Here is a 27918-nt window from a genome sequence, read left to right as displayed (position 1 = left end):
GGGCCAGACAGCCTCCCCTAGCCCGTTAGCGGAGGACTCAGCTAGGAAGGCTAGCTAGGGGTGAATTCCCAGTTGTACGGGTGAGGGGGCCGATACATCCCTCTAGTACTGTAAGCCCTTTGTGTAAATAAATACGTGTGCCTTACCCCGTTGTCCCGCGTCTTCAACAACACTTCATCTGGCGTCAGAAGAACCAAGAACATGGACACGCGCCAAACAGCTCGAGCCAGGGAACAGCGGGCGGAGGACGCCGCCGAAATTGCCGAGCCCGAGATGGCTCTACTAGACGACGTGCAGCCGGGGCCGGATGCGGGCTTACCGGAGCATCGCCATGAAGAGGAGCAGCGCGGAGACGACCTGAGGCTGGCTCATGAGAGGCTGGCGGAACTGCTCTACGCCGCTGCCGCTGCGCTGGGGGACATCACACGGCTGGCGGCTGGTGGTCCACCGCGGGGCGAGAGGAACCGGCGTGTGGAGCGCCTTCCCGCCATTTCTGAAGATTTAAATTTTGAAATTCCCGCCATCGACGCAGCGACCGCTAGGGGCGTGGCCAACCTCAACCTGGGGTCCGACATCGGCCGCGCTGGGGCTGCTGCATCAACGACGGAGGAGGGCGCGTCATCAAAGCTGCGACAGGCGATGCCATCTGCCATTCGCGCCGAGACGCAGCCGAGTCGGGGAGGCAGCAGTCCACGGGACTCCACGGCAGCCGCTGCGCTACACCAAAGGCTGCCCCCGCTTAAAGAATTCGTGGGCGCAGAGGGCGACTGGAGCGGCTTTCAAAGACGCTTCCTCGCCCACCAGGAGATGGCTAAATGGACGGACGAAGAAGCTCTCAGCGCCCTGCCGGCGCTCCTGGACGGCGACGCGCTTGCCGCCCTAACATCGGCACCAAAGGAAAGGCGCTCCACGTTACCGATGGCGCTGCAGCTGCTGGGAGGGGTCTACGGACCGTCGGCGGAATGCAGACAAGAGTTCTACGACCGCAAGCGGGGAGAGAAGGAGTCGCCCTTAGCGTACCGAACGAGCCTCCTGGCGATGGCCAAGTCGGCCTTCCCCCGGATGGATGATGACGGCATCGACGCTATGGTAACGGAGAAGATACTCCTCCTGGCCGACGATCTAGACATCGCTGTCGTCGCACAGGAGGACGCGGAAATGACATCGCTCCAGGCGGCGCGGCTCCTCCACGCAAACCTCCTGTCGCTTCGACGCAAAGCCAGCAGGGCATCGGCGGGGCGTGCGGTGGCTGCAGCCACCCTTCCGACGGAGGAACTCTACGCCGTCGACCACCGACGGCAACAGGCGGCGAGTGCACGGCCGGGCCAGGACGGGTCAGGCCGTTCCGACCACTCGTCACCTCCGACGTCGCTCCCGCGGTGTTATAACTGCGGCGTCCGGGGCCACGTCGCCTCGGGGTGCCGCTCTCCTCGTCAGCGCGGGACGACACCTCACCGGGACGACGGGCCTCATCCCAAGCTCCACCGTCAAAAACCGGCGAGTCGCGGCACCCCACACGTTTGGCCCACACACACACCCGTCACGCACTCAAACACCGCGACGAGAGGGGGGCCGGTATCACGCACCATCGCACCATCACGCACCACTCCGGGTACCCATATCGAACCCGGCCAGTGGTCCGTGCTGGCCGATCGTGTGGTTGCCGCATCGTCGGGGTCGTCGGCCGTTGTAGGATATATCGACGGGGTGGAAGTGCGCATCCTGGTCGATACGGGGGCATCGGCGACTATTATTTCGGAATTAATTTACAATATTCTCCCTGTCCGGAGCCGTCCTTTGATGCCTGTTAACGTACCATTCTATGCGGCTAACGGGGGCTCACTTGGCATCATCGGACAAATTCGTGCCCAAATTTGTATTGGGGAAATTAAATTGTCTGGGCCGATTTTTGTTTCGTCCTCGCTGGCGGTTCCGTGCCTGCTGGGGACGGACTTCCTGGCCAAAATGCCGATTGTAATTTTGATCGACCAGGGGTGCATAGAACTTCCATCGGGCAGACGCATGGCGTTCCTGCCATCACCAGTTGCGACTCGGACGGCGTTCGCGACGGTGCCGGCGTTCGTGGAGAGAACGGTACGCGTTCCTCCGGGAACGCAAATGTTGGTGCCCTTGAAGCTTCGGCGGCCCCTCGTTAAGGGTGCCGGGGCGCAAGGGGTACTGTTGGGACCGTCTAGGGCCGGGGTTAGTGGACCTGATTTACTACCGGCCCAGACCATAGTGAGAGGGGATAGTGAACCCTTCATCGCGGTCCTAAACGTGGGCTCGCGGACGGTGGTGCTCCCACAGGGGACCGTGCTTGCTCACGCAACGCCGGTGCCGTGTGAGGAGCCCGCCGTCAATTCCGTCAACACTGTCCCTGCGTCGCGACCGCGTTCGGACAGCGATGAAGGGTGGCTCGAGGCGCTTTGTGCGGGATCGACGGACCTGTCCGATTCAGAGCGTCAACAACTTAAAACGCTATTGCGAGAATTTTCCGACGTTTTTAGTCGAGATAAATATGATTTGGGCTGCACTCACTTGCTGCGTCACCATATTGACACGGGTGACAGCGCGCCAATTTGCCAAAATCCGTTTCGGTTGAGTCCCGCCGAAAAGGAACATGTCAAATCGGCTGTTGATGACATGTTAGCCGCGGACATCATTTCTCCTTCCACCAGCCCTTGGGGAGCGCCGATCGTCCTGGTTAAAAAACAGGACGGTTCGTTGCGGTTTTGCGTTGACTTCCGGCGTCTTAATAAAATTTCGGTTGCCGACGCATACCCGCTCCCTCGGATGGATGAATCGCTTGACGCTTTGGCGGGAGCGCGATTCTTTTCCACACTCGATTTACTTTCGGGATTCTGGCAGCTTCCTCTGGATGATGAGTCTAAGCCTAAAACTGCTTTTCGTACACCGCACGGCTTGTTTCAATTCAACAGGTTGCCGATGGGCTTGCACTCAGCGCCGGCAACTTTCCAGCGGTTGATGGAATTGGTTTTGGCTGGACTGCAATGGGAGTCGTGCCTCATTTATTTGGATGACGTTATCGTCTTTAGTAAAACTTTTGATGACCATCTCCAGAGGTTGCGGGCAGTTTTCCTAAAGATGCGGGCTGCTAATTTGAAATTTAAGCCCCAAAAATGCCATTTGTTGCGTGATTCGGTGCGTTATTTGGGGCACATCGTGGGACGCTCGGGTATTGCTACCGATCCCGCCAAAACGCAGTGTGTCAGCTCCTGGCCGACTCCCACCACAGTGGGAGAGGTCAGGAGTTTTATTGGGTTCGCGTCGTATTATCGACGGTTTGTTGCTGATTTTGCAACAATTGCAAAACCCCTGCACGCTCTAACATCTAAAGGGGTTCGTTTCCACTGGGGTCAAGAGGAGGAGGCTGCGTTCCGTTCCCTTCGGGACGCCCTGGTGAAAGCCCCTCCCTTGATCTACCCTGATTTTTCGAAACCCTTTTTGCTCGACACCGATGCGAGCAACACGGGTATTGGGGGTGTGCTTTCCCAGGTGGTTGATGGCGTTGAACGGGTGGTCGCATACGGTAGTCGGGTGTTGTCTCCTGCGGAGCAGAGATATTGTGTTACCCGTAGAGAACTGTTGGCAATTGTTTTTTTCATCCAACAGTACCGCCCATATCTGTACGGTCGGCATTTCACCGTCCGCACAGATCATGCGGCACTACAGTATGCCCTGCGGGTTCAACAACCATCGGGACAGTTGTCTCGATGGTTGGAGGTTCTCCAGGATTTTGATTTTGAGACCACTTACCGTAAGGGCGTTCGCCATACCAACGCGGACGCTCTGTCACGCATGCCAACCGCTTCGGAATGTGCATGCCTCCTGGGGTCGGGACGTTGCAGACCTTCAGGGGACGCATCGGTCCCGATCCTGGCAGCCACCGACGATGACGAGCCACTGGCTGATAATTCTATCGAACAACAGGGAAGGGATTCCCTGTTGGGGTTGCCCGTCACTGAGTGGGGGCGCCTCCAAATGGAGGACACCTCCCTCCTCGGGTGGCGTCGTCGCGTCGGGGGTGCTGGCCGGGTGAAAGGTGATTCGGGTGCATGGGAAATGGTACAGGGTCTGCTCATGCACTGGGACGCAAAATCACAGCGACATCGGCTGGTCGTCCCTTCGGAGTTGCGAGGCAAAGTGGTGTGGGCCGCGCATGAGCGCCTGTTACATCTGGGGACTCTAAAGACCCTTGCACTAATACAGCTAGATTTTTTTTGGCCTGGTATGACAAAGGATGTGGGGGATCTTCTGAGTTCATGCCCGCGGTGTGCGCAGCGGAAACCGCCGGCGCGGGAGTCTAACCCGCCTTTACAATCGATCAAGGTGTCCAGAATAAATGAGCTGGTCGCACTGGACATCTTGGGCCCATTTCCCGCCACCCCCAGGGGCAATAAGTATTTGCTGACAGGTGTCGAGTATTTTACGCGCTGGCCCATGGCCTGGCCCCTTGCCAACCAGTCGGCAGCAGCCATCGTGGACGCCTTTGTTCAGGGATACGTTCTGGACAAAGGTGCCCCGGAACGGCTGCTGACCGACCAGGGTAAAAATTTTTCCAGCAAATTACTTAAACAAGTCTGTGACCTCTTAGGCACAAAGAAAATTCGGACCTCCCCGTATCACCCACAGACTGACGGAATGGTCGAGCGCCTGCATCGCACCATTTCGTCAATGATGGCACAGCAGGTCTCAGATTCCCAGACTGATTGGGACCTGCATATTCAGGGGGTCTTGGCGGCATATCGGATGGCACCCCATGCAGCTACGGGGTTTTCCCCCTTTTACCTTATGTACGGTCGCGAACCCGACCCGCCTGTTCGCGCCCAGCTGCAGATCCCCGACCAGCAAGGTAAAACAAAATTGGCTGACCACGTCAAATTTAATTTGGCTAAGTTAACAGAGGCACGGGATGCTGCGAGGTTAAACTCGGACCTCCGTCAAAAGGCGAACGAGCGCCTCAGGTTGGGTCGAGCGCATGTCATACAGTGGAAACCGGGGGACAGGGCATGGTTGCACTGTCCCCAAGTACCCCTGGCTACCTCCCCAAAGCTGGCGCGACCGTGGCGGGGGCCTGTGGAAGTGGTCGAGGTCCTGCGACCACAGTGCGTGCGCATTCGTTGGGGGAAGCGGCGATGGTTCGTGCACCCCTCTCGGTTGAAACCTTTCGTCGCGGCACACAAACCCACTTCACACATGCGTGGCCAGACGTGTGGGGGGTCGACCGACTCACTAGGTCCGTCCCCACCGCGCTCACCTAATGCCTTGCCGGCCGTGCCACCTCCAGGTACATCGAGACTGACGGGCTCACGCCCGACCACCCCTTCTGGGGATACCAACAGTCACGAGGCATCAGAGGAGGCCCCGCTCCCGGACGGACGATTGCCACCTGACGGTCCGCCACCCGGGGTTCCCCCGTGTGAGGGGCCCGCCGCAAGGACACGCGCAAAAATGCGCAAACTGTTGTGAAACCGCAAGGACACGCGCAAAAATGCGCAGACTGTTGAGGAACCGCAAGATTTGTATATATATGTTGTGTTCATTGTGTGTTGTGTGGGGGGGGGGGGGTGTCCCCTGCCCATTGCATTCGCGTACGTTGGGCTCACCTGCTGTTGTGTGCATTGTGGCTTCGCTACAAATTGTATATAGCTCGTTTTTACGGTATCCGTATTTATTCGGGGGGGGTGCGTCGGATTGTTCCCTTTCAGGGTTGAGGGTTTTGTTGTTGTCATTGTCGTTGTTGTTGTTGTTACTGTTGGTTCCTTCAAGTTAGCGTTAAAAACGTTTTTTTAAGGCACACGCGGGGATCCAGGGGTTGAATAACCTTTATTGAAAGTTGTTGCAGCCGGGACGGCTGCGAGCTGTACAGGGGGGGGTGATGTAGGGCTGTTACAGAGGGTCTGTTTGTGTAGGGCTGTTTACATAGGGGCTAATGGAAAACAGACACAGTGGGCGGGGTCTCCGTGAGCACACGGGGTGGTGCCCGCAACGACGTCCGTACTGGACGGCGTGAGGGGGGTTTCGATCCTCTAACGGGGTATAAAAAGGGTTGAGCCAGAGAGCTCGGGGCTCAGTCTTAGAGTAGTTAAGGGAAGAGAGAAGACCAGCCAGATAAGCCCTGGACTCCCCCTGGGACGCCGCCCTTGTAAGGGCAGTGCAGGCTGGAGCCAGTGGCGTGGTCCCGGAACCAGAGTCAGACCTCTGGGATTCCGGGTACCGTAGCCCGACTAACCAGTGTCGGGCCAGACAGCCTCCCCTAGCCCGTTAGCGGAGGACTCAGCTAGGAAGGCTAGCTAGGGGTGAATTCCCAGTTGTACGGGTGAGGGGGCCGATACATCCCTCTAGTACTGTAAGCCCTTTGTGTAAATAAATACGTGTGCCTTACCCCGTTGTCCACGCGTCTTCAACAACACTTCACTACTATACAGTCTGTAGATACTACCACTATATGCCGTATATATTACTGCAGAGCGGCCGGGGACATCGTGGCTGGGGGGGGGAGGGGGTCAGGGGTAGCAGCCCAGCCCCAGCCTGCCAAGATTCCACCTCGGGCGGCTAGACAATCTAGGCGAGGCCAGAGGCTCTGCACGGGACTAGGCCTCACCACGCCACTCTCTCAGGTCAGTACTTTGTGCTATAGAGTCGATAAATACTGCTATAGAGTCAGCATGTACTACTGTAGTGATAGCAGGTACCACCAAAGTCGGTATGCACTGCTGTAATCTTAGCAGGTACCACCACAATCAGCATGCACTCCTGTAATCATAGCAGGTACCACTACAGTCGGTATGCACTGCTGTAATCATAGCAGGTACCACCAGTCAGTACGCACTGCTGTTAGATTCTTAAGAATAGTTTTAAAATATTTTTAAGACCCGGGCAATGCCGGGTACTTCCCGCTAGTATATTTATATGTTTTAAGCGTTATCTCTTCCTGCGTGTGACTTGGGGGGAGGGGGGGGGGAATTACAGCCTTGGCAGGATCCTCATGAAACACATGAAGCCTTGAGACTCGTTGCGATGCTTTTCCTGGGTAAGTGACAGGGTAATGATTAAACCACCGTTGACGTTCTTTTTTAAATCCTTTATATTAAGTTCACTTGCCTGCTTGCTTGCACACTTACGACCGTGCAAATCTTTCGGTCGTTATTTAACCCACTTCCCGTGATCCAATCGAGCTGACATTTTGCACACAGACTCGTTGTGCGTGACAATGTATTTTTGTGAAAAAAAATTCCAAAATTTTACACTTTTAGGAATTTTTTTTTATATTTAATTACCAATTGCTTAATGGTGGCAGGCAATCATCTGACCCATAGGTGGCAGCCATCTCAAGCCAGAGGACGAGAGGACTCTAGCCGCCACGCATATAAAGGATTTATAGTGAAAAACTTTGTTTTTACGAGTTAATTTTTTCAAATAAAATAATATTTTTACCTCTACATCCTCCCGGCACATCGTACATTGCAACATCCTGACGTTCTGGACGGCATTACCAGGGGCATTCGGAGGTATCAGCAGGCAAATTGGACTCATCAGACCAGCCGGCGAGGGGGATGGGGGCTATCAATATTCTGATATTCCTGATGATCTTTTCAGTGTCTTTAACTGTCAAAATACTATCACGGTTGTTCACGGCTTCTCATAGACACTGAAACAACATGGTCGGATTTTCTGCAATAACCTCGCATAGCTACACCCTCCTTTTATAACGCGACAATAAAGCAATTAAATTTTTTTGTCGTAATTAAATTGGGAGAAACCCCGCCGTTTAATCTAACGGGAGCAAAAATAACAACGACAATTATTATTATTTTCACCTTCACCACTGCAACGCCACGAACCATTTACGAGCATACCCCCCCCCCCCCATTCCCGAGGAGACAAGGCTCAGATTGAATAATCACCGCGCGGGTTACACGCCGCAAGCCGCCGTGCTGGTCAGAGCACCCAACAAATTGCCTTCTCCATCGTGCGTCCCGAACGCGTCGTCCAGCGAGGCTGCCTGTCGGCCTGCCGCAGCCCTCGTAATTACACACATGCCCCTTCATTAGCGAATCGCCCGTGGAAATTTACACGATGACTCAAACGCTTGCGTAGTAGTTAGTAGTAGCGGTAGTGGTAATAAAAAATAAAAAGGACGGATCGCTGCGCACGACAGCGTGCCCGTTCCCCTCCACGCCTCGAGTGCGGCGGCGATGTCAATTACTTCTCCACCAACGGTACACCCGGTTCCACGCCGTAAATCGTCCGAGCATGGCGCGTGCCTCGCCACCACCCCCCGGAGAAACGAACTGCGCTCGCAAAGTAAGAGCCCACTGAGCTTTGCAGATCTTTTTCGTAAGCGACCTGGCTATCACACATGAAATGTACGCTTGTACGTACGGTGATCTTCTTTCGCACCGTACGTAGCCAACCGTGCCAATTGGAATGATGGACTGACTGCCATGACAATAACCAGCCCATCCATAGGATGACAACTGTTGACTTTCAACACAGTGGTACCCATTTTGACAGCAATCTGGAGAGATTATGATCTAAACTATTTTTATTTTACCAGGTAAGGCACACTGAGCTATATAGCTCTTTTCAGAAGCAACCTGGCTCTCTAGCTAAACGAAGATGTTCGTAAGCATGTACATTGGACTTTTTGACTTAAAGCTTTCGTGACTGCAGGAATTCACATTCTTTGGGTCTTTCGGTAAAGTCACGTAGATAGAAATATAATAAAATGATAACAAAAATTACGACGTTTTTATAATTTTATAATTTTTATATCAACGTGACTTTACCGAAAGACCCAAAGAACATTTAACTTCTTTCACACCACACCTAGCCAACCGCGCCAATCGGAAATGGCTTATCAAGTGGAAATTTATAGTGAACCAAATACTGCAAATGCATGTCGATTTCTAAATGTGGAGGGAAAAAACCACAACCATGGGGAGAACATGCAAACCGATCCAGAAAATATGTTTGCACCCGGCAGACCACATCCAGGACACCTATCGGTATGGATACTCCAGTCTACCAGTGACCCAGAAAATATTTCCACGCGATATTAAGGCCGGTGTATATTACAGTAAATATTTAAAAAATAGGTCGCAACTTTCATTATCGAAAAAGCAATTGAAGTGTCACCCTGCCCAGAGCAGTAAATTTATTTCCGATGGCAGTCCCGGGCCATCGGTAACGTGGCATAAATTCCACGTTCCTGTGGCAGGGAATGATCTCACCACAGGTGAACCACTGCATAGTGAGTAAATTCCCATGAAGCTACACTCATATTTATTGACTGCAGAGGAACAGCACGACGAGTTGACCTTTTGGCAAAGGATTTAAATTCACAACTTTCCAATTACTTAGTCTGGTGCTTTGCCCACAGCACCACGTGGAATATGACCAAGAGAGTTGTAATGTGCACACCATTAATAATAATTTCGTGCGCTGTCGTGTTAAATGATGCGTGATATTTGTGGACCGTTGTTTTTTTTCCCTCTCTCGCACTCTCCAGCCAGAGGAGCCGCCAATCTGTGCATTCTTTCTTTCTAATTTTACAAGGTGAATAAACGCACATAGATCATGGCGCATTATTGTTGTCCCGGCATAAATCCGTGGTAGATGGGGAGGGCAACGCGTGGAGGAAATATCAAAGCAGAGGCAAGCAAACATCACCGGCACACGCTCCGTCGTTCAATCCCTGGGAGTGCTTTCGAGCGGGGCGCAAAATTATAAAAGAGGGATTGACTGCCTGACGCGATGAAAAAGGCTTTGATTTTAACCCTTTCCAGTTCCAATGGCATATGTACGTGTTACGTCATCTGAACAGAATCGGAAGAAAACTTAACCGAAAGAACCAAGAAAATGAATCCCTGCAGTCACGAAAGCTTTAAATCGAAAAACTTAAATAACTAACGTCTTCAGGTCGGAAGACGTGCCAAGGCTCCCACAAGGCCATGCTGGAGATTAACACTGAACCGCTCGCACGTTCCGAGATTCACCCTGCAACATGCATACCTCTCGCAATAGTTGAAGGGTTAACAGCTCGCTGTAAAAACTCTCCGTTTCCACCACATTGCGAACTGTTAAAGGGCACTGAACCAGCAGCATCGGATTTATTCTGCGAGGTGGCATTGGGGAGACTTGGGGAGGGGGGAGACGTGCAGGGGAAGAGCACTGGGAGGGGGGGGGGACTTGTGCATGTGAAGTTCATCACTCGTGGTGATCGCATTCGCTGGGTTTCATAGAGGAGGTTGAGGAGGTGGTGGTTGGTGCTGTTTGGTCAAAGAAACTGAGCCAACATGATTCAGGGATGATTCATATTTCGATTAAAACGGTAATTGTGAAGATTTACTCTTAAAAGACATAGATATTTGTTTTGTCAATAAAAAAGTAGCACTTGGAACGTAGGGTTTAAAATCACCCGTGCGCAATTGAAAATTGGGTTTATTTCCCCCCCATTACATTTACTGTCGGGAAGGGGGAACAAAATAGCCGCAGGTGCTCGAGTGAGATGGAACACGACTGACGCCATCTCTTTAACCGCGGCGCCAATTGCAGGGATCCCTTAAACCTGCCGCCCTGTGCACGCCGTGGTGTCCCATCGTTGCGGTGGGTTGCGGTCGAGTATTTTTGCAGCCAAAATCGCGCCAATTAACTTTGTCGCCTTCGACGCGAGAATGTGAACGGGGCGCGTGCGTATGTGCATGCGTGTGTCTGTGCGTACGTACGTGCGTACGTGCATGCGTGCAGGGAGGGGGGGGACGGAATGGAATTACTGCTCAATCGGCGCAAACACCAACTCACAGCATGGGAGCCCGTCGCACCTCGTCCCGGAAAACCACGGCCACCGGCTAACGGCGGGAAAGATCGTAGATCCACGCGACCCCCCGAGCCACGGAGAGGGAGGGCTGCCGTGACGGACCTGGCCGGCGGGTTTCGTGTATTTATTCACTTCCCTCTTTCGTGTCCCCACGCTCAGGCTAAGCGACTCTCCCGATTTGTCCACCGCGATGGACGGACTTGGCTGCGGGGCGTTGAGCGCCTTTCCGCAGACGGGAGGGCGCTGCGTCTCTCACTCGGTCTCGGTTAGTCCCCCGAATGCTTGGAATTCCATCGCTTCGAATATGCCCCGCTTCGTTGCTCTCCCATCTGAATCACAAGTTGATGCCGAGCGGTCAATGTTTTTACAATACGCATTTATGTACGTTGAACATTTTTTCGCACCGTACGTAGCCAATCGCGCTAATCCGAGGTGTGGGGGAAAGGACACACGGCCACGGGGGTCGCGTGTCCTTTCCCCGGGAACTCCTGTATACCAGGTGAGGTAGTTAACATCTCGCCACCGTGGCAGTTAACCGTTAACCTCACTTGCAATTGCATTGGATTTCTAGCCATCCCTCATCTGTGTGTTTACATGATTGTACAATTTAAAATGCATTCGCCAAAACTCCTGTGGCCCTCAATGAAGATGTTTTCAGTTGATGTAAGAGTGGCTATACATGGGAGGAAACTGAACCAACCCGTAGGAGGTGTGCGAGGAAATGCCGAGGGAAAAACTGCCACTGGTGTTGAATATCGCAGCAAAGATATTTTATACCTTGAACGTGGGCGAGTGGGGGGCTGGGGGGGGCGGGTCTCGTAAGCCCCAAATACTACGGGGCTCAGCGAGTGGGTTGAAATCGTGAGGAATGTTCCCCGCATCTTGCCAGGAGGCACATTGTCTGCAGACAGGGCCCTCTGGTGCCGCAACCTCTGGGTAACAAGCAACATCGGCTGTTCCCACCTGTCCCCCTTTGCTTATGATCGATAGCCTGGAGTTGCGAATGGTTATTGTTATTCTATTTGTCCATTCGTCACGCTCGCGCGCGAGTGTTTTTCCACATCGTTTACGTCTCGTATCGTTGTTGTTTTTTTTCATCTCAATCTTCTCGCCCTGAGCTGCGTCGTGCATTCAGATGCGAGACGAATGAATAAATAACTCTACTTTTAAATATATGTATTTGTTGAAATTGCACTTAGGTTGCACATGATATGAACACGTTGGCAAGGCATTCGTAGGATCCAATTTCCTGAGACCGAAAATAGGATTTTGTTTCTCTGTGGCAATTCAACATCAAATCCAATAAGCGATGCCAATGCCGACCACGCGATTGAACAGCTTTGCTGGCGCAGACATTGTGCATCCGTGCACATCCGTGCAATGTCTTCCTTTGCACACCAAACTGAATACACGCTCGTGCCGTCGCTATTGTCACTTACACTTCATCGTCGTCATCGTCAGCCGCGGTTAATCCACTGCTGGACGAAAGGCCTCACCAAATCACGGGCCCTGCGACGCAACGTTCTACCACGTGCACCTGTGCACGAAGCGATTCCGCCGCTCCGTCTCTCCACGCCCGGCCCTCCCCCCCCGGGGAGCGTCCGCTCCTTGAAATAACATCGTCAGGTGTGGACTGTGAGCCATTACCGACGGTGACAATCATCTCGCCGTTTCAGATAGGTTAATTTCCAAAATTGATTGACCGATTGATTGGAAAGTCAATACATCGAATGTTGCCATTCTGGTCATGAATCAGTCGGGCTTTAACACGGAGTAATGAGGTATGGTGGGGGACCTCGAGACGTTACGGTGGCCGGCTATCACAGAGGGCCCATAATGGCCATGTCAGATCACCAAGTCGAAGCTGGTGCATCATATAAACGTTCAGAGTAACATTATACGATGTCTGAACTGACGTGTTGGGTATTCCAAGGTTCATGCGTGAAGAAATCCCGGCACAGTGTTAGGGACGCTCGTACGGATGAACGATCGCGTCCCTTCATTGTTTCTGTTCGCACTCAGAAACCAACATCAGTTGCCCGGTGGTGAGATGTTATCTGCCTCGTCTGGTATACAGGAGGTCGTAGGTTCGACCCCAACGCTGATGCCTGCTGTATATTTGGAGTTTGCATGTTCTCTCTCTCCCCGCGGTTGCGTGGATTTTTCTCCGGGTCCTCCGGTTTTCCCCTCCACATTTAGACTCAACGTGCGTTCACAGTATTTGGCTGCTATACATCTCCACATGCTGATAAGTCACTTCGTTGAACTATCATTTTTGATAGCCAGGTCACTTCTGAAAAAGAGCTATACAGCTCAGTGGGCCTTACCTGGCAAAATAAAAATGTGTTTAATTCAGAACAAGTGATCAGTCGGAATGAAGTGCGGGGGGGGGGCGAGCAAAGGAGGCTCGCATCACCCTGCATGATCACAGCACGTCGCAATCCTTGCCGACGCTGCCACAAAAGGCGACGTGCGGCTTGCGGTGTTGCGTTTTTTTTTTTCCCGAGACGGGAGATTTGTCACGGCACTTCCCCCCGGTCGATGCCGTGCCACGTTCCCCCCGCGCCCAAGGAGCGGCGGTGCGGAAGCATAAAAAAAATGTAGTTTGAGATCAGGCAGAAAGGAGGTGGGCAAATCACTGGGTGAGTTTGTAAAAGAATTTCGATTTTAGAACGGCCAAAGCAAATAATGGGGCCAGCTGTTGCCAGGCTCTGGCGCTGTCACCAAGACGACGATCACCCCGTGTAGCCTGTAACAGACTGTTGGGGTAAGTTCTGTTAGTAGCGAGTAGCAGTGCCTATAGACACACAGACAAAGGTCCCCCGTGAAGCCTCTTGCAGGCTGTAGGGGCAAGTGCTGTTAGCGAGTAGTACATATATAAGGTCGGCCCTGTGGCACACGAGGGGGTGGGTGGCCAGCACCACGCCCGGCCTCCCTCGCCCTCCCCTGTGGCGATGTTTACACATTCCTCATTTGAGGCTGAGTCAACCTAGGGGAGGCCCAGCACCGATTAAAATGATCGTCACTGGTGTTGGCCGTGAGCGGGAATTGAACTCGGGTCGCCGGGTTCGTAGGGCAGTGTAAGCACTGACCGTTGCATTACTGCTCCCGACGTAGGACACGCAAAGGTGTGCTGCTCATATCATGCCGTGTGTGCACGTCATGTGATAACCACGATGCTCCTGCAAGCGCTCTCGGCATTATCTGAACACGCACAACACACAGCTGGCTTCCCTGCGTAGCCTCAATTTGAGAGAATGGTTTCACTTTTGTGCAACAATGCCACGTCCGTCGGTTAATCCAGCTCGATGCTGTCATGCCAGATGAAAGTCTCCAAAGAGTTTGGTCAGCGAATTGTGGAGAATCTTTTAACAAAAGTCCAGTCTGCCAAATGCCACGACAGTGAATTGTGGCATTTAATTAAAAAAGAGGCATGAGTCACGGGAGAATTCTCATCACTTGGCTTCAAACGCTTCCTCTCTCCGCTTGCCACGATTCGGATGTTCCATGCACTGTCGAACATTGCGTGGTGTCATTTATTTGCCACTATCTACTTAACGTGATTAGTCGTGTCCGTGTCGTTATATCCAATCAGAATAATAAACGGGGAATGGATCACGGGGGTCTGAATCATCCGCAAACGACAGTGTGCTGCCAAGGAACACGACACGCGTTCCACCCTCATTAAATTAGGGGGAGCATCCCGCAGTTGTTACCCGGATCTTTACGAGCAATGAATCACAACGCAGACATAACACTTAATGCTTCAAGGATAAAGCGTCCGTTATCTCAAATTGCTTCTGAACATCTGTGAAAACTGGACATCTGGCTACAGAACTAGACATATGTGAAAAAGAGCTTCACAGCTTATCGGATTCCTCCAGCATACATAAACATTTCGATTCTGCTTCTTGAGCAAGCGGTAACTGGATTTAGAAATGCTGGTGTGGTGATTGTCTTTGTGCAACAGTGACTTGACAAAGGATTAGAAGCTAAAAAACCTTTTGTTCGAGAGAGAGAAAATATCTGGCCCAGTGCCCATCTCAAGGGTCAAATCTCAGTCGAGGGGTCGATCCAGCCAATCGATACTGTGTGGTCCACAAAATACACACTGCTTTGCGAAATGTTGTGGCTTTACTCTCCAACACACCGGTGTTGCTGTACTGGGCTGCGTCGGGTGGTGGCGGGTTTAACGACACGTTTATATTTAGGCGATCTAACCCAAAAACCTCCATTATGGGTAATGTCGGTCAGGAAAGCCTACCACGTGTTAAACTGCTTCGCGGAAGTGAGGCTCTCGCTCGAACGGCATCTTCAGATGCTCTACGAATCCCAAATTGCATCGGATTGGATCACGTCGTATGAAGACATATCCTTCACCAACCACAAGAACGTGGAATTTCCACCACTGGCTCTGGGTTCATAAACAGAGACAGGATTACTGCCCATGGTCACGTAAGTGTGGGGGAGCCAGACACTACGCACTCACCTGTGATGGACACAGAGAGAGAGAGCAGCGTAAGCACGCGCGAGTGTGGCACAGTGGTTCCCCCACTTCACTACCAACCTTTCTACCTGGGTTCGATTCCCATGCCTTGGCCAACGTCGGCAACATTTATTATCAACACCTCATCTGGGTTTCCCTAAGTCGACTCGGACACAAATGAGCAGCCGGTGTGCTACGTAAATACCAGCGTTGTGGAGACAAAGGCGGCCGGGCATAGGTCCGGCCACACCACCCCTTTCGTGTACCGTGCCGGCCTTAATAGGTGCTCGCTGACAGCACTTGACCCAACAGACTACGTGGCTCCACGGGGGATCTTTATCTTTTTCATTCATTTACACACGTGCTGCACGTGTCTATATAGCGCCATAGCACGTCTCTGTCCCACCTAACATGAAGCGACAGACACAGAGTGCCTTACATGCACATTAAGCACCGATAGCACTCAGTGCTCTTGAACCAACCAGGAGTATTTGCACAGCTCAGCATGGGCCAGGGCCCAGGCTGTGGAATGATCTTTTTGCTAAAGTAATACACCTCTTAAACGTGACGTTTATTAAGATCACTGACCTCCTGATATTTCCACGTGAAAATCAGATCCATTCACTCTTTTTGCAGAGGTGTGACAATTTTTTTCTCTCCTTCTTCAAATACTGTTACTCACCCACATTCCTGAAATAGTTTCGAATATATATCGAGGGCAATATCACGGGGCGAAGGCTAGACATCAGGCATTGCCCTGTGTATGCGAGAAAAGATGGCCACTTGATGTAATGCCATGCCCCGCCAGAGGGCTCTTGATTTCCCCAGTGGAAAAATCACGGTAGGATTGGTCAAATAGTTTTCACAGCCGCTGTGCTTGTACTGAAAAACGTCCAGGGTGTACACTTGCAAACTATTTCTCCCACGCCTGCCGGCCGAGCGGTGGTTGCCAAGCACGTGGCCGCCCTGCTATCCAGCGCTGCGGGAGGCAGCAGCAAGGGTTGGTGGATCACCACGCACACAGACGTTGTCGCGAAACTCCCTTCCGCTACCAGTGGGCACAGGTAGAGGAGGTCCCGCGTAACCGCGGCTCACCAGGAGAATATGGTACAGCAAAAATGTGGACTCCACCCGTTCCAAAAAGAGGCTTTACCCTTTCTGGCAATAAATACAGGAGGTGTTAAGATGTTCAAACACCAAATAGATTCCTATTTGTAAGGCATCAAGTCTGCATTGACCACACGTACCTGTGGCAAAACATGCAAAAAACGTGCTCTGACAACATCTGCATTTGTACTGGCAACAAAAAAAAGGTCTCCACCTGTCCCGCCCGTACGAGATCGAGCGATTCCCGCTTGCAAATGTCGGATTTCCACCAGGTGCTCTGTCTTACTGCTACATGTACAGCGTAGTGCGGACTACTCGCCACCAGTTTCCATTTTTACGGGGATAGAGCGCTGTTGCCCCCACCCCCACACCTCCTAACGCAAGGCGTGGAGTTCTCTCCAGGCGCTCCGGTTTCCTCCCCAAATGTGGATAATAAACACGACTGATCGTTAATTGGCTGAAATAAAAATCTTTTAAAAAACGCCAACGTAGCAGCGGCAGGAACCTCCTCAAAAAGAGCCCTCCGCCTCACCATAGGATCTTCTGGATTAATAAGTTTATTATTTAGGATAATAAAATGTTTTAACTAAAAAAAGCACTAACCGCATTCCTGCTTTTCCCATAAATATGCTAAATTCCTCTTGATATGCAGATTATTATCTCAATGCGCATTTCCCCCCCCCCTTCCAACCCAGCTTAAATAGACGCTCCAAGCGTGGTGGTGTTTTCTTTTAGACGCTGTCGCCTCGACAGACCTGTCTTCACCTGAGGACGGCTACTTGTGTTGTGGCCGAAACGTCGTGAGAATTATTTTATTATGTTTTATTTTTTATTATTTTATTACTTCCCTTCTACGTGACTTTACCGAAAGAACCAAGTTATTCTTATTATTGTTGTTATCCCTGTGTCCTCATTAGTGGCTGTGCTGCCTGAGGTGACATCTTTTAATCAGCAATGTTGTCAAAGTGATAATGTATTCATCCCATCTGCTTTACTTGTACTTTCATTATTACCGACCGGAGACTCAACTTCTATATCAGTAAGTGCAATAAAACATTCAATTAACAATTAAATAATGCTTTTTTTTTTCAACCAACACCGGTTTAGGTCGAGGTACACCGATTGTTCTCTTGCACAGGACGACGTTCGCCAATTTCTCTTGTAGCCCCGCCCACCACCCCAATACGTGACATTCCCTGGTTACCACATTCAGATAAGCCCCTCCCCCATTAACTTGTATTTAAGGGCTGGTCTCTTGGAATTTTGCCTCACTTGATGCAGTAATTTTAGCTGTGACGGTCCCACCTGATGACGGAGACTTGTGCTGCCTCCGAAACGTCGTGATTTATTATTTTATTTCTATTATTACTTCTATTAATTTTATTTTTTACCTATGAATCCTTGCAGTCACGAAAGCTTCAAATCTAGAAAAACCTCAAAGTCAAATTGTCTCCATAGAGACCCCAGAGACAATTTGACTCCACAGAGTTACTCTAATTGTAAATGTTGTGGATTTACTCTCCAACATATTGGTGCGCTGAACTAGTAATGAATTGGCACGTTTATATATTTACGTGATCTAACCCAAAATCTCTATTACGGATCAAATTGTCTCCCTAGTCAAACTCGCAATGGAACAGCGCTCATCTCAGGGAGCAGCCCAAAACCAGAGGTGGAAATTACACATTCCCGTGACGGCGGGCAGTCCATCCACAGGATGACAGCTGTTGACAACATTTTGAAGGAACTCTGGAGAGATGATAAGCAAAACTATTAAAACGAAACTACGTTTTATTTTACCAGGTAAAGTTCACTGAGCTATGTAGCTCTTTTGTAGAAGCGACCTTGCCACAAATTATGAAGTGGCTCATCATGTGGAAATTTATAGCAGCCAAATGCTCTAAACGCACGTGGATTCTAAATGTGAAGGGAAAAACCGGAGGATCCGGAGAAAATTCCATGCGACCACGGGAAGAACACGCAAACTCCAAATGTACAGCATCAGGGTTGGGATTGAACCCACAACCTCCTCCATACCAGCCAGGCGAGATAGTAAACATCTCGCCACCGCGAGACCTATAGACGATAGTCTGACTCGACTCTCGAATTATTCTGGAGGCACCTGTCCAGCAAACAAGCAACATTGGGCGAACGTTGGCCCCCAACGTTGGCCCAACGTCCCACATTTACCGGGCGCTTCCACTGCGCAGCCATGTCCATATTGAGCACGGTATTACATTGAGAACAGTGCCGATATATTACATTGATCTTCACGATGTGTGGCTCAATCAGTTCACTCTATGGCACAGCAAATTTCTGAAAAGATGCCGCAGTAAGCACTTCCTTCGCAAAAAAAAAACACATAGTTAGGCATTTTCTTTATATGCCTGTCCCGTTGCGGCAATCTGATAAAGTGATTAATATACCAACTGCACAGCGGCCTTGATTGCTTTCTGTGCAGACTCTGATATACAAAGACAAAGATCCCCCATACAGATTTTTAGAGACCATTGGAGCAAATGTCGTTGGTAAGCACCTATTAATGCCAGCGCGGCACACGGCAGGGTGCGTTGACACCTCTGTGCCCGGCCGGCATTGTCTACACACAACACCAGGTACTCATTTGAGGCTGAGTCGTCCTAGGGGAGGCCCAGGACCGGTGCGAATATTCGTCATCGATGTTTGGCTCTGGAGCGGGAATCAAACTCAGGTCGCGTGCTTCGCAGCACGATATGCTAACCACTGCACCAAAGACAAAGATCCCCCGTATAGCCTGTATCTGATTGTTGGGGCAAGTGCTGTTAGCGAGTAGCACCTATGAAGGCTAGCATGGCACATGAGGGAGTGGGTGGCTAGCACCACGCCAGACCACCTTTGCCTTCCGAGTGGTAATGTTTGCACACCGCACCAGTTACTCGTTTGAGGCCGAGTCGACCTAGGAGAGGCCCGGAAACCGTGCGGACATTCGTCACCGATGCCGGCTGCAGAGCGGGAATCCTACTCGGGTCGCCGGGTTCGCAGCACTGCACGCTAACCGCTGCTCCCTCCCCCCGCTCCACACACAATACTATAGAGACATCCATTGCGTGGCCTTGCTTGTGTGCCCATCGTATCAGACGCACGAAGCCGCATTTTAATCAATCGACGGCCACAGCGCTTCGTGGCAGATAATCTGTTGTCGCCCCCGTTCGCTCTCTCCCCGTCCCCTGTGCTATGTCGTCTTCGGCTCGATGCAAGTGCAGAACAAATGCAATGCTTTCTCGCGTTGGTTTTCTTCTTATGCATCTGTATGTCATGTTGGTGAATCGGTTGTCTTAATTTGATGTTATTTGTTGTTGTTATGAGGCTCGTTTACACCGTGTGCTTCCGAACGACACACATGATGAGTAGTTAAATACATCATTATTACGACCGTACCGTTGTTGACACAAAGCCGAGAGACTCAATGTCAGGAGGGTTTTTGCCAAGTTCACGCAGTGATGGACGATGTCTGGTACCGTGTGTAATCCCAGATTGGCAGAAGACATTTCAACATTTGGGGTATTCGGCCAAAAAATTGTAACATTTTAAGTTATTTTCATTTTTTTACGGCATGATGGAAACCCATGCCGAACAGAGAGAGAGAACCTGGCACCCCACACAGAAACCCAGGATCAGCGTTCAACGTCGGGCCAACGTTTGCATGCGGTTGCAGCCACTCGACAAACGTTGCAGGGTTTACTAGAAAGGTTCCCGTGACGGGAATCAAACCCAGGCCCTTTCTTGCTGCGAGGCACAAAGTGTGATTCACTTGCCGCCACTACTACCAAACCCTAGTCTAAAAAATATACTGTAAATACTCGAATGTGTAATACTGAGATCCATAAACCGTCAACAGTGCGACTCCAACTGGACCGATGATGATGAAGCTTGGAAAGCGAAATGGAGTTTGGAAGAAAAAAAAAGGTCAACCACACACCTCGTCAAAGACAAAATTATCATGGTTGGTTAAGCACGGTGCGAAAGAATTTCTACATACATACGGAAGATCGTCCACCATGAAGCTTCTGGGCCACAACCCTAAACCGCATCGACTGCGCAAACCATGCCAGCAGACACTTGATGATTATGATGATGCACAAATGTTAAATTACAAACTCTCCTGGCAGCGTGCGGCGACTGTGCTCACCGCCCAGGACAGAACCATGGGCGGTAAAACGTCGACCCAATGCCCCGTTCACAAACACGGAGGAGGAGGGAGAGACGTCATCACAGCAGCGACTCACCACTCGGCTACTCCCTGACTCCGCAATCGTCTGGCTCATCAACCGCCTCGATGTAACATCACAGCTGTTGCTCTACAGCAACATCAGCAGCCATACGAAGGAGAGACTCACACTGAGACCCATAGACTGACACAGAGACCCACAGACTCACACGCAGATCTACAGATTTACACTGAGACCCATAGCCTCGCATAGAAACACTGCAGCTGAACAAATATTGGGCTAAGCAAGTCTACCTCTGCATACAGGGCAGGGTGTCCATGTGGCATATTAAAATATCACACCCTCCTCTACACTGCGTCGCAATGGGTACGTGTGAATCGAATTTCTGCGCAGACTCTCAGACGATAATAAGCTTTCACTTTCCGCTTGCAAATGATTTCTACCTGCATAATAATAGCATTCACAACTGTACAGGGGGGGGGCTTATATATCTCATATCTTAACCGAGGATGCGCGCAGGGGGGGGGGCATTTAAAACCTCACAAATATAATTCAATCGAATTGAAATTAAACATTCACCGACTGTTTAACAGCTGTATAGACTCTGCTAATGCTCCTTGCCCAATTAAGTGTTGCACAGAATCACGGAAACTCATGTAGTTGGTGTGTGCAGGGCTGTAAATGGAAATAAATTACTCGGGGAACTCATAAATGATTCCCTCCACCCTCCACTAGATGTGGACCGTACACTAAGATCTGAAGAGGTGGAGCAGCTTCGTTCTTTCTGTGTCTCTGTGCGTGTCTGTGTGTCTCTGTGCGTGTCTGTGGGTTTCTGCGCGTGTCTGTGGATCTCTGTGCGTCTCTGTGGGTCTCTGTGTGTGTCTGTGGGTCTCTGCGCGTGTCTGTGGGTCTCTGTGCGTGGCAGTGTGTGTCTGTGTGTGTCTGTGCGTATCTGTGTGTCTCTGTGCGTCTCTGTGTGTCTGTGGGTCTTTGTGCGTGGCTGTGGGTGTCTGTGTGTGTCTGTGTGTGTCTGTGCGTATCTGTGGGTCTCTGTGCGTGTCTGTGGGTCTCTGCGCGTGTCTGTGGGTCTCTGCGCGTGGCAGTGTGTGTCTGTGTGTGTCTGTGCGTATCTGTGTGTCTCTGTGCGTCTCTGTGTGTCTGTGGGTCTTTGTGCGTGGCTGTGGGTGTCTGTGTGTGTCTGTGCGTATCTGTGGGTCTCTGTGCGTGTCTGCGGGTCTCTGCGCGTGTCTGCGGGTCTCTGCGCGTGTCTGCGGGTCTCTGCGCGTGTCTGTGGGTTTCTGCGCGTGTCTTCGTGTGTCTGTGAGTCTCTGTGTGTCTGTGGGTCTCTGTGTGTCTCTGGGTCTCTGTGTGAGTCTGTGGGTCTCTGTGCGTGTCTGTGGGTCTCTGCGCGTGTCTGTGGGTCTCTGCGCGTGTCTGTGGGTCTCTGCGCGTGTCTGCGTGTGTCTGTGGGTCTCTGCGCGTGTCTGTGGGTCTATGTGTGTATCTGTGGGTCTCTGTGCGTTGTTTGTGGGTCTCTGCGCGTGTCTGTGGGTCTATGTGTGTATCTGTGGGTCTCTGTGCGTTGTTTGTGGGTCTCTGTGCATTGTCTGTGGGTCTCTGTGCATTGTCTGTGGGTCTCTGTGTGTGTCTGTGGGTCTCTGTGTGTGTATGTGGGTCTCTGTGTGTATCTGTGGGTCTCTGTGCATTGCCTGTGGGTCTTTGTGCGTTGTCTGTGGGTCTCTGTGCGTGTCTGTGGGTCTCTGTGTGTGTCTATGGGTCTCTGCGCGTGTCTGTGGGTCTCTGTGTGTGTCTGTGGGTCTCTGTGTGTGTCTGTGGGTCTCTGTGTGTGTCTGTGGGTCTCTGCGCGTGTCTGTGGGTCTATGTGTGTATCTGTGGGTCTCTGTGCGTTGTTTGTGGGTCTCTGCGCGTGTCTGTGGGTCTATGTGTGTATCTGTGGGTCTCTGTGCGTTGTTTGTGGGTCTCTGTGCATTGTCTGTGGGTCTCTGTGCATTGTCTGTGGGTCTCTGTGTGTGTCTGTGGGTCTCTGTGTGTGTATGTGGGTCTCTGTGTGTATCTGTGGGTCTCTGTGCATTGCCTGTGGGTCTTTGTGCGTTGTCTGTGGGTCTCTGTGCGTGTCTGTGGGTCTCTGTGCGTGTCTATGGGTCTCTGCGCGTGTCTGTGGGTCTCTGTGTGTGTCTGTGGGTCTCTGTGTGTGTCTGTGGGTCTCTGTGTGTGTCTGTGGGTCTCTGCGCGTGTCTGTGGGTAATCTTCAACGGTATTACAGCAATACTTTATTCGTAAAATGTTAGGGTAATCCTATGTTATTCTATTGATGATGGATTATTTACATCTCCCCTTCCATTAAATGAGGAGCCGTGTTGAGCTGAGCAACTGGAGAAAACCTGGCGCGGTTCATTCAAACGTGCAGGTGGTGTGCATTGCGTCCAAACAGGTACGAACACTCTGCTCGCCATGGTGGCAAGATGTTAACTACCTCGCCTGATATACAGAAGGTCGTGGGTTCCATCCTGAAGTTTGCTCGTCTCTCACTCCCCTTGGTCGCGTAGATTTTTCTGCGGGTCCTCCCGATTTTTCCCTCCACATTTAGAATCAACATCAGGCGTTAAGAGAGTATTTTGGCTGCAATACATTTCCCACACGGTAAGCCACTTCATTGAGCTATCATTTGTGGCCGGGTCGCTTCTGAAAAAAAAGTATAGCTCAGTGGGGCCTTACCTGGTCAAATAAATGAAAAAAATCGTAACCACAATTATGGTTCTTGGAGTGCAGGGACGCTTGCCGCTTACTCAAATTCAACTGCGCGCAGCTCTTGCTTACTTTTAATATTTTTCCTTTTTTTTTACATCTGCGGTGATGTTTGCGAAACGCGGGGGAGATTTACGACCCCCGCGTCTCTCCTATGCGATTGCGCTCAACAACAACAAAACTCCGAGCAAACAACTCAATTTAAAGTCTACGAAGGGGGGGGGATAGATTTAAAAGAAGAATAAAAACACGGATGAATTTGCAATTTATCATCCGTCTTCCACTTTAACGTCCATTCTCCGTGTCAGCCGAGTCGAGAGATTTGTCGCCTTCCGGCTCGCTTCATTAAAAGGCAGCGATAAAAAAAATGGGGGTTACAAAACAAACCGTCAACGACGTTTCGTATTTATTCCAACACCCGACTCCACTATCCGCGCACAAGCGTGGAACGTTGTCATCCCCCCGCCCCCCGCCGTTAACCCTGAATACGTTGCGACGTTAAATCTCACGCTAAGTGGCCACTTTGAGTTTCATAAACACGCCACCGATTTACGGAAGCCACGCACAGCCCCACCACCACTCCCCCCACCCCTCTGCCCCCCCACCCCTTTGCCCCCCCCACCCCTTTGCCCCCCCCACCCCTCTGCCCCCCCCACCCCTCTGCCCCCCCCACCCCTCTGCCCCCCCCACCCCTCTGGCCCCCCACCCGTCTGCCCCCCCCACCCCTCTGTCCCCCCCACACATCTGCCTCCCCCCCACCTGGCGCAATGAGGCCGCCGTTGACCATGGGTGAGGATTAAATCCGGGGGGGGGGTGGGTGTAGGGGGGGGCGGTCGACCTGGAGCTGATCCGCACGGCCAATGGAGGGCACCTTGGTGGCGAGCCCTGCTCTACAGGAGGTCGTGGGTTCAGGATCAGAGAATCAGAATATTTATTTATACTGGAGGAATCCAATGAACTATAAAGCTCTTTTTTTCACAGATGTCCATGTTCAATCCCTACTCTGACGCCTGTATGTTTGGAGTTTGCATGGTCTCTCCGTGGGCGCAGTTACACACGAATCTTTAAGCGGTGGTCAATTTAAAAGTGAAGTCGTCCGTGGCGGAAGCGGGGTTGGATTTGGCCGTGGTTATTGTAAAGTATCAACCGCAGCAGACCCACCTAGGCTTGCTCAGGGGACGAGAGTCACAAAGGCTTCCGACGAGTACAGCAGAGCTCCCCTTCCCCGCCGGTCCAATCAATGTCTATTCAAACGTGCGCCCGTGCAAAAAGGGTGGGGGGGGGGACGTGTAAAACGATCAGCTGTCTCGCTGGCACATTGTGTATCACGGGATGGGGAAGAAGAAAGCGCCCGATGGTGAACGTCCTACGCACGTCACACGGTTCCGCAGAAGACGGACTGAATTACCAAACAGCCGATGCCGCCGAGGGCCCTCTCTGGCCCTGCCGCCTGCACCGTGAAGGGCGATGTGCGTGTTCAATTTCATGCAGAGGAGTCCACCTGGCCCCTCAAAGGTATCGGGGGAGAGCGCGGGAGGGTGGGAGGGAGGGGGTCAAATCTGGAGTGGGGACAGGAAACTGCCTTCGAGTGCAATGCATTTAAATGAGCTGTAAATGCAACCGGCTGACAAATGCGGACGTGGGTCCCGCAAGGACTCCCACGAATTAAAAGACAGCTGCGAGATGACGTAGAGGTATTAGCGTGTGTGCGCGCACGTGGAAATGTTGCGGGGAGCGGTGGCGAAGCGGGTTAGCACGGCGCGCTATGAACCCGCCGACCCGAGTTCGGTTCCCGCTCATTGGGCCAACGTCGGCGACGGGTATTGTAACCGGTGCTGGGCCTCCCCTAGGTCGATCCAGCCTTAAATGAGTACGTGGCGTGATGTGTAAATATCGCCACTAGGGGAGACAAAGGCGAAGTGCTGACCACCTAACACCTCGTGTGCCGTACTGGTCTTCATAGGTGCTCACGAGCAACACTTGTCCCAACAGTCTATTCGACGATTCTCACCATTGCAAGAGTTGGGAGGGGGGAGGGGCTTTGGTCCCCTGAGTAATTGCCAATTTAAGGCAATTGTAGCTCAGGTTGAAGTTAATTTTGTTTAATCAAGTGACACCAGGATCAATCTAATTTTTGCAAGAGTAACCTGGGGCATTGGTCTGCGATTGAGTAATTCACGGGCGGTTTTCGAATTTGGAAGAAGAAAAATCGGGACCGTGACACCGGCAACACACAGTGGCCGACCTATCCCAAACAACGTCGGTGGGGGGGGGGGATGAATCTTTAACATCCACTGTCAAGTGCCCATATGACGACGGTTAATACACACGCCGCAGTAATAACCAGGAGGCGGCCGCTGGATTTGATGGTTGCCAGCATCCCTGTAGAATAAACACTGCTAACTTCCCCACAATGTGGTACACGGCTTCTTATAGACTCTAAAGGAGATGAATGATGGCGTTGATGATGTCGATGACGATGACGACGGGCTAAATTCACCCCTTACCGGCAGGCATTTGGGACCTACTGCCCTATGAAAAGAACCGGCTCAATTCTGAGCCAGAAACCTTACACCCCAAGCCACATCCACACAAGAGTAAATGCGGTTGCACACGAGCCTCGATGGCTAACTGCGGTGGCTGCGACTGTGCACGAGTGGCCGAGCTCAAAATCTGACGTGAACGTGCCTCTGTGTTGTTGACTTGAACCACTCGGCCAATACTGCGGTCAGCTCAACTCCAAACTTTCTATTTTCGGCTCGTCTGAGTGAGTGCGTCTGCGCTTCCGTGTGTATGTGCGTGTGTACACGTGTGTTTGGGTACGTGTGGGCGTTCGTGCGTGTGTTTGTGTGGTGACACGGGCACGGTTAGGTGAGCGGAGCGGTGGTGGAAGCGGTTAGCGCTACGCTGCACGACGAACCCGGTGACCCGAGTTGGATTCCCGCTCACGGCCAATACCAGTGACGATTATCTGAACCGGTCCTGGGCCTCCCCTAGGTCGACTCGGCCTAAAATGAGTGCCTAGCACAGTGTGTAAACATCGCCACTAGGGAGACAAAGGCGGCCGGGCGTGGTGCTGGTCATGCACCCCCTCGTGTGCCGTGCCGGCCTTCATAGGTGTTCTCTAAAGGAACTTGCCCCAACAGTCTGTTAAGGCCACACGGGAGATGTTTTGTCTTTGTTTAGTGCGCGCATGTTGTTGCTCAGTGTGGTTTAGCGTGTGGGGTTCGGTGTGTATGTGTAGGGACGGCGGGGTTAGGTGTGTATGTGTGTGTGGGGGGTGGGGGTTGAGGTGTATCCATTTTTCCACATGTCCCAGAGTGGTTGTGTGTTTGGGGCTTGTGAGGGTGTGGTTTGGTTGGGGTAGTGATAGGGGTAGGCGTAGTGATAGAGGTTGGGGTAGTAATAGGAATTTGCGTATTGATAGGGGTAGTAATAGGCGTTGGGGTAGTGATAGGGGTAGTAATAGGGTCTGGAGTAGTGATAGTGGTTGGGGTAGTGATAGGCGTTGGGGTAGTGATAGGGGTAATGATAGAGTCTGGAGTAGTGATAGTGGTTGGGGTAGTGATAACGGTAGTGATAGGCGTTGGGGTAGTGATAGGGGTAGTGATAGGGTCTGGAGTAGTGATAGTGGTTGGGGTAGTGATAGGCGTTGGGATAGTGATAGGGGTAGTGATATAGTCTGGAGTAGTGATAGGCGTTGGGGTAGTGATTAGGGTTGGAGTAGGCCTGGTAGCTAGGAGGCGGTGGGGGGTATCAGAATGATGGGCAAGAGATAGGGGTTGTTTTAAGGAAGGAATGGAAGCAAGCTCGTGAAGATGATTGTTTATTTGGTTCTAGTGGAGGGAAGCAAGAAGGGAAAAGGAGTGAGACTGGGCGCAACAGGTCGAGGGCTGCACAGAGAAGGGCGGTGGGGCTTGAAAATGTGAACGTGCCAGTTGAAGTCATGTCAAAAAGATAAAAAAAATAAAAAAAAACGCAACATCCGTATCGCAGAAGGTAAAGGTGGCATCCGGAGGTCCACTCGGGGCGATCGGCCAACGATCCACGTCGCGAACTTCCGACCGCGTGGCTTTCCCATCAATTTGGCCGATGCGACTCCGCACGACCTCGGCGTGTGCCCGGCAGCTTGTGACACACGGTCAGCGCCGCGACATCGGCGCCACGCTTGACCGCAGGGCGATAGTCGGGACGTGCTTGCGAATGCTGCGGTGGGGCCCGAGTGAAGCGGGGTTGAGCGAGTGCTGTGTCATTACGTGTAAATGGATTTATTTTTAGCCGGTCACAACCGTGTCGTATATTTTTTTGTGGTTGTCTCAAATCGAAATGGAATTGCTTTTCCCGTGTGGCGTGTGTGTGTATGTGTGTATGTGTGTGTGTGCGTGCCATTCACTGTTTTGCCAACCTGTCCTATTATTAAGTGTTTTTTTATTCTGGTTTTAATTGCCAAATTCCCACGATTTTAAACTTGAATTAATGAATTAAAATCACATAGATGATGAAAAGCA

General features: G+C 51.6%; 1 protein-coding gene across 1 annotated transcript in view; it reads right to left on the bottom strand.

Annotated features, from left to right (window-relative positions):
- LOC133345347 (rab effector MyRIP-like) overlaps positions 1-27918 on the bottom strand; it is a 78138-nt gene that overhangs the window by 37860 nt on the left and 12360 nt on the right. The window lies entirely within an intron of this gene.

The sequence above is a fragment of the Lethenteron reissneri genome, chromosome 21 (genome assembly GCF_015708825.2).
Source record: "Lethenteron reissneri isolate LAM-NWPU_2019-01 chromosome 21, ASM1570882v1, whole genome shotgun sequence".
Taxonomy (NCBI): domain Eukaryota; kingdom Metazoa; phylum Chordata; class Hyperoartia; order Petromyzontiformes; family Petromyzontidae; genus Lethenteron; species Lethenteron reissneri.
Note: the sequence above shows the minus strand (reverse complement) of the source record. Positions and strands in the feature narration are given on the sequence as shown.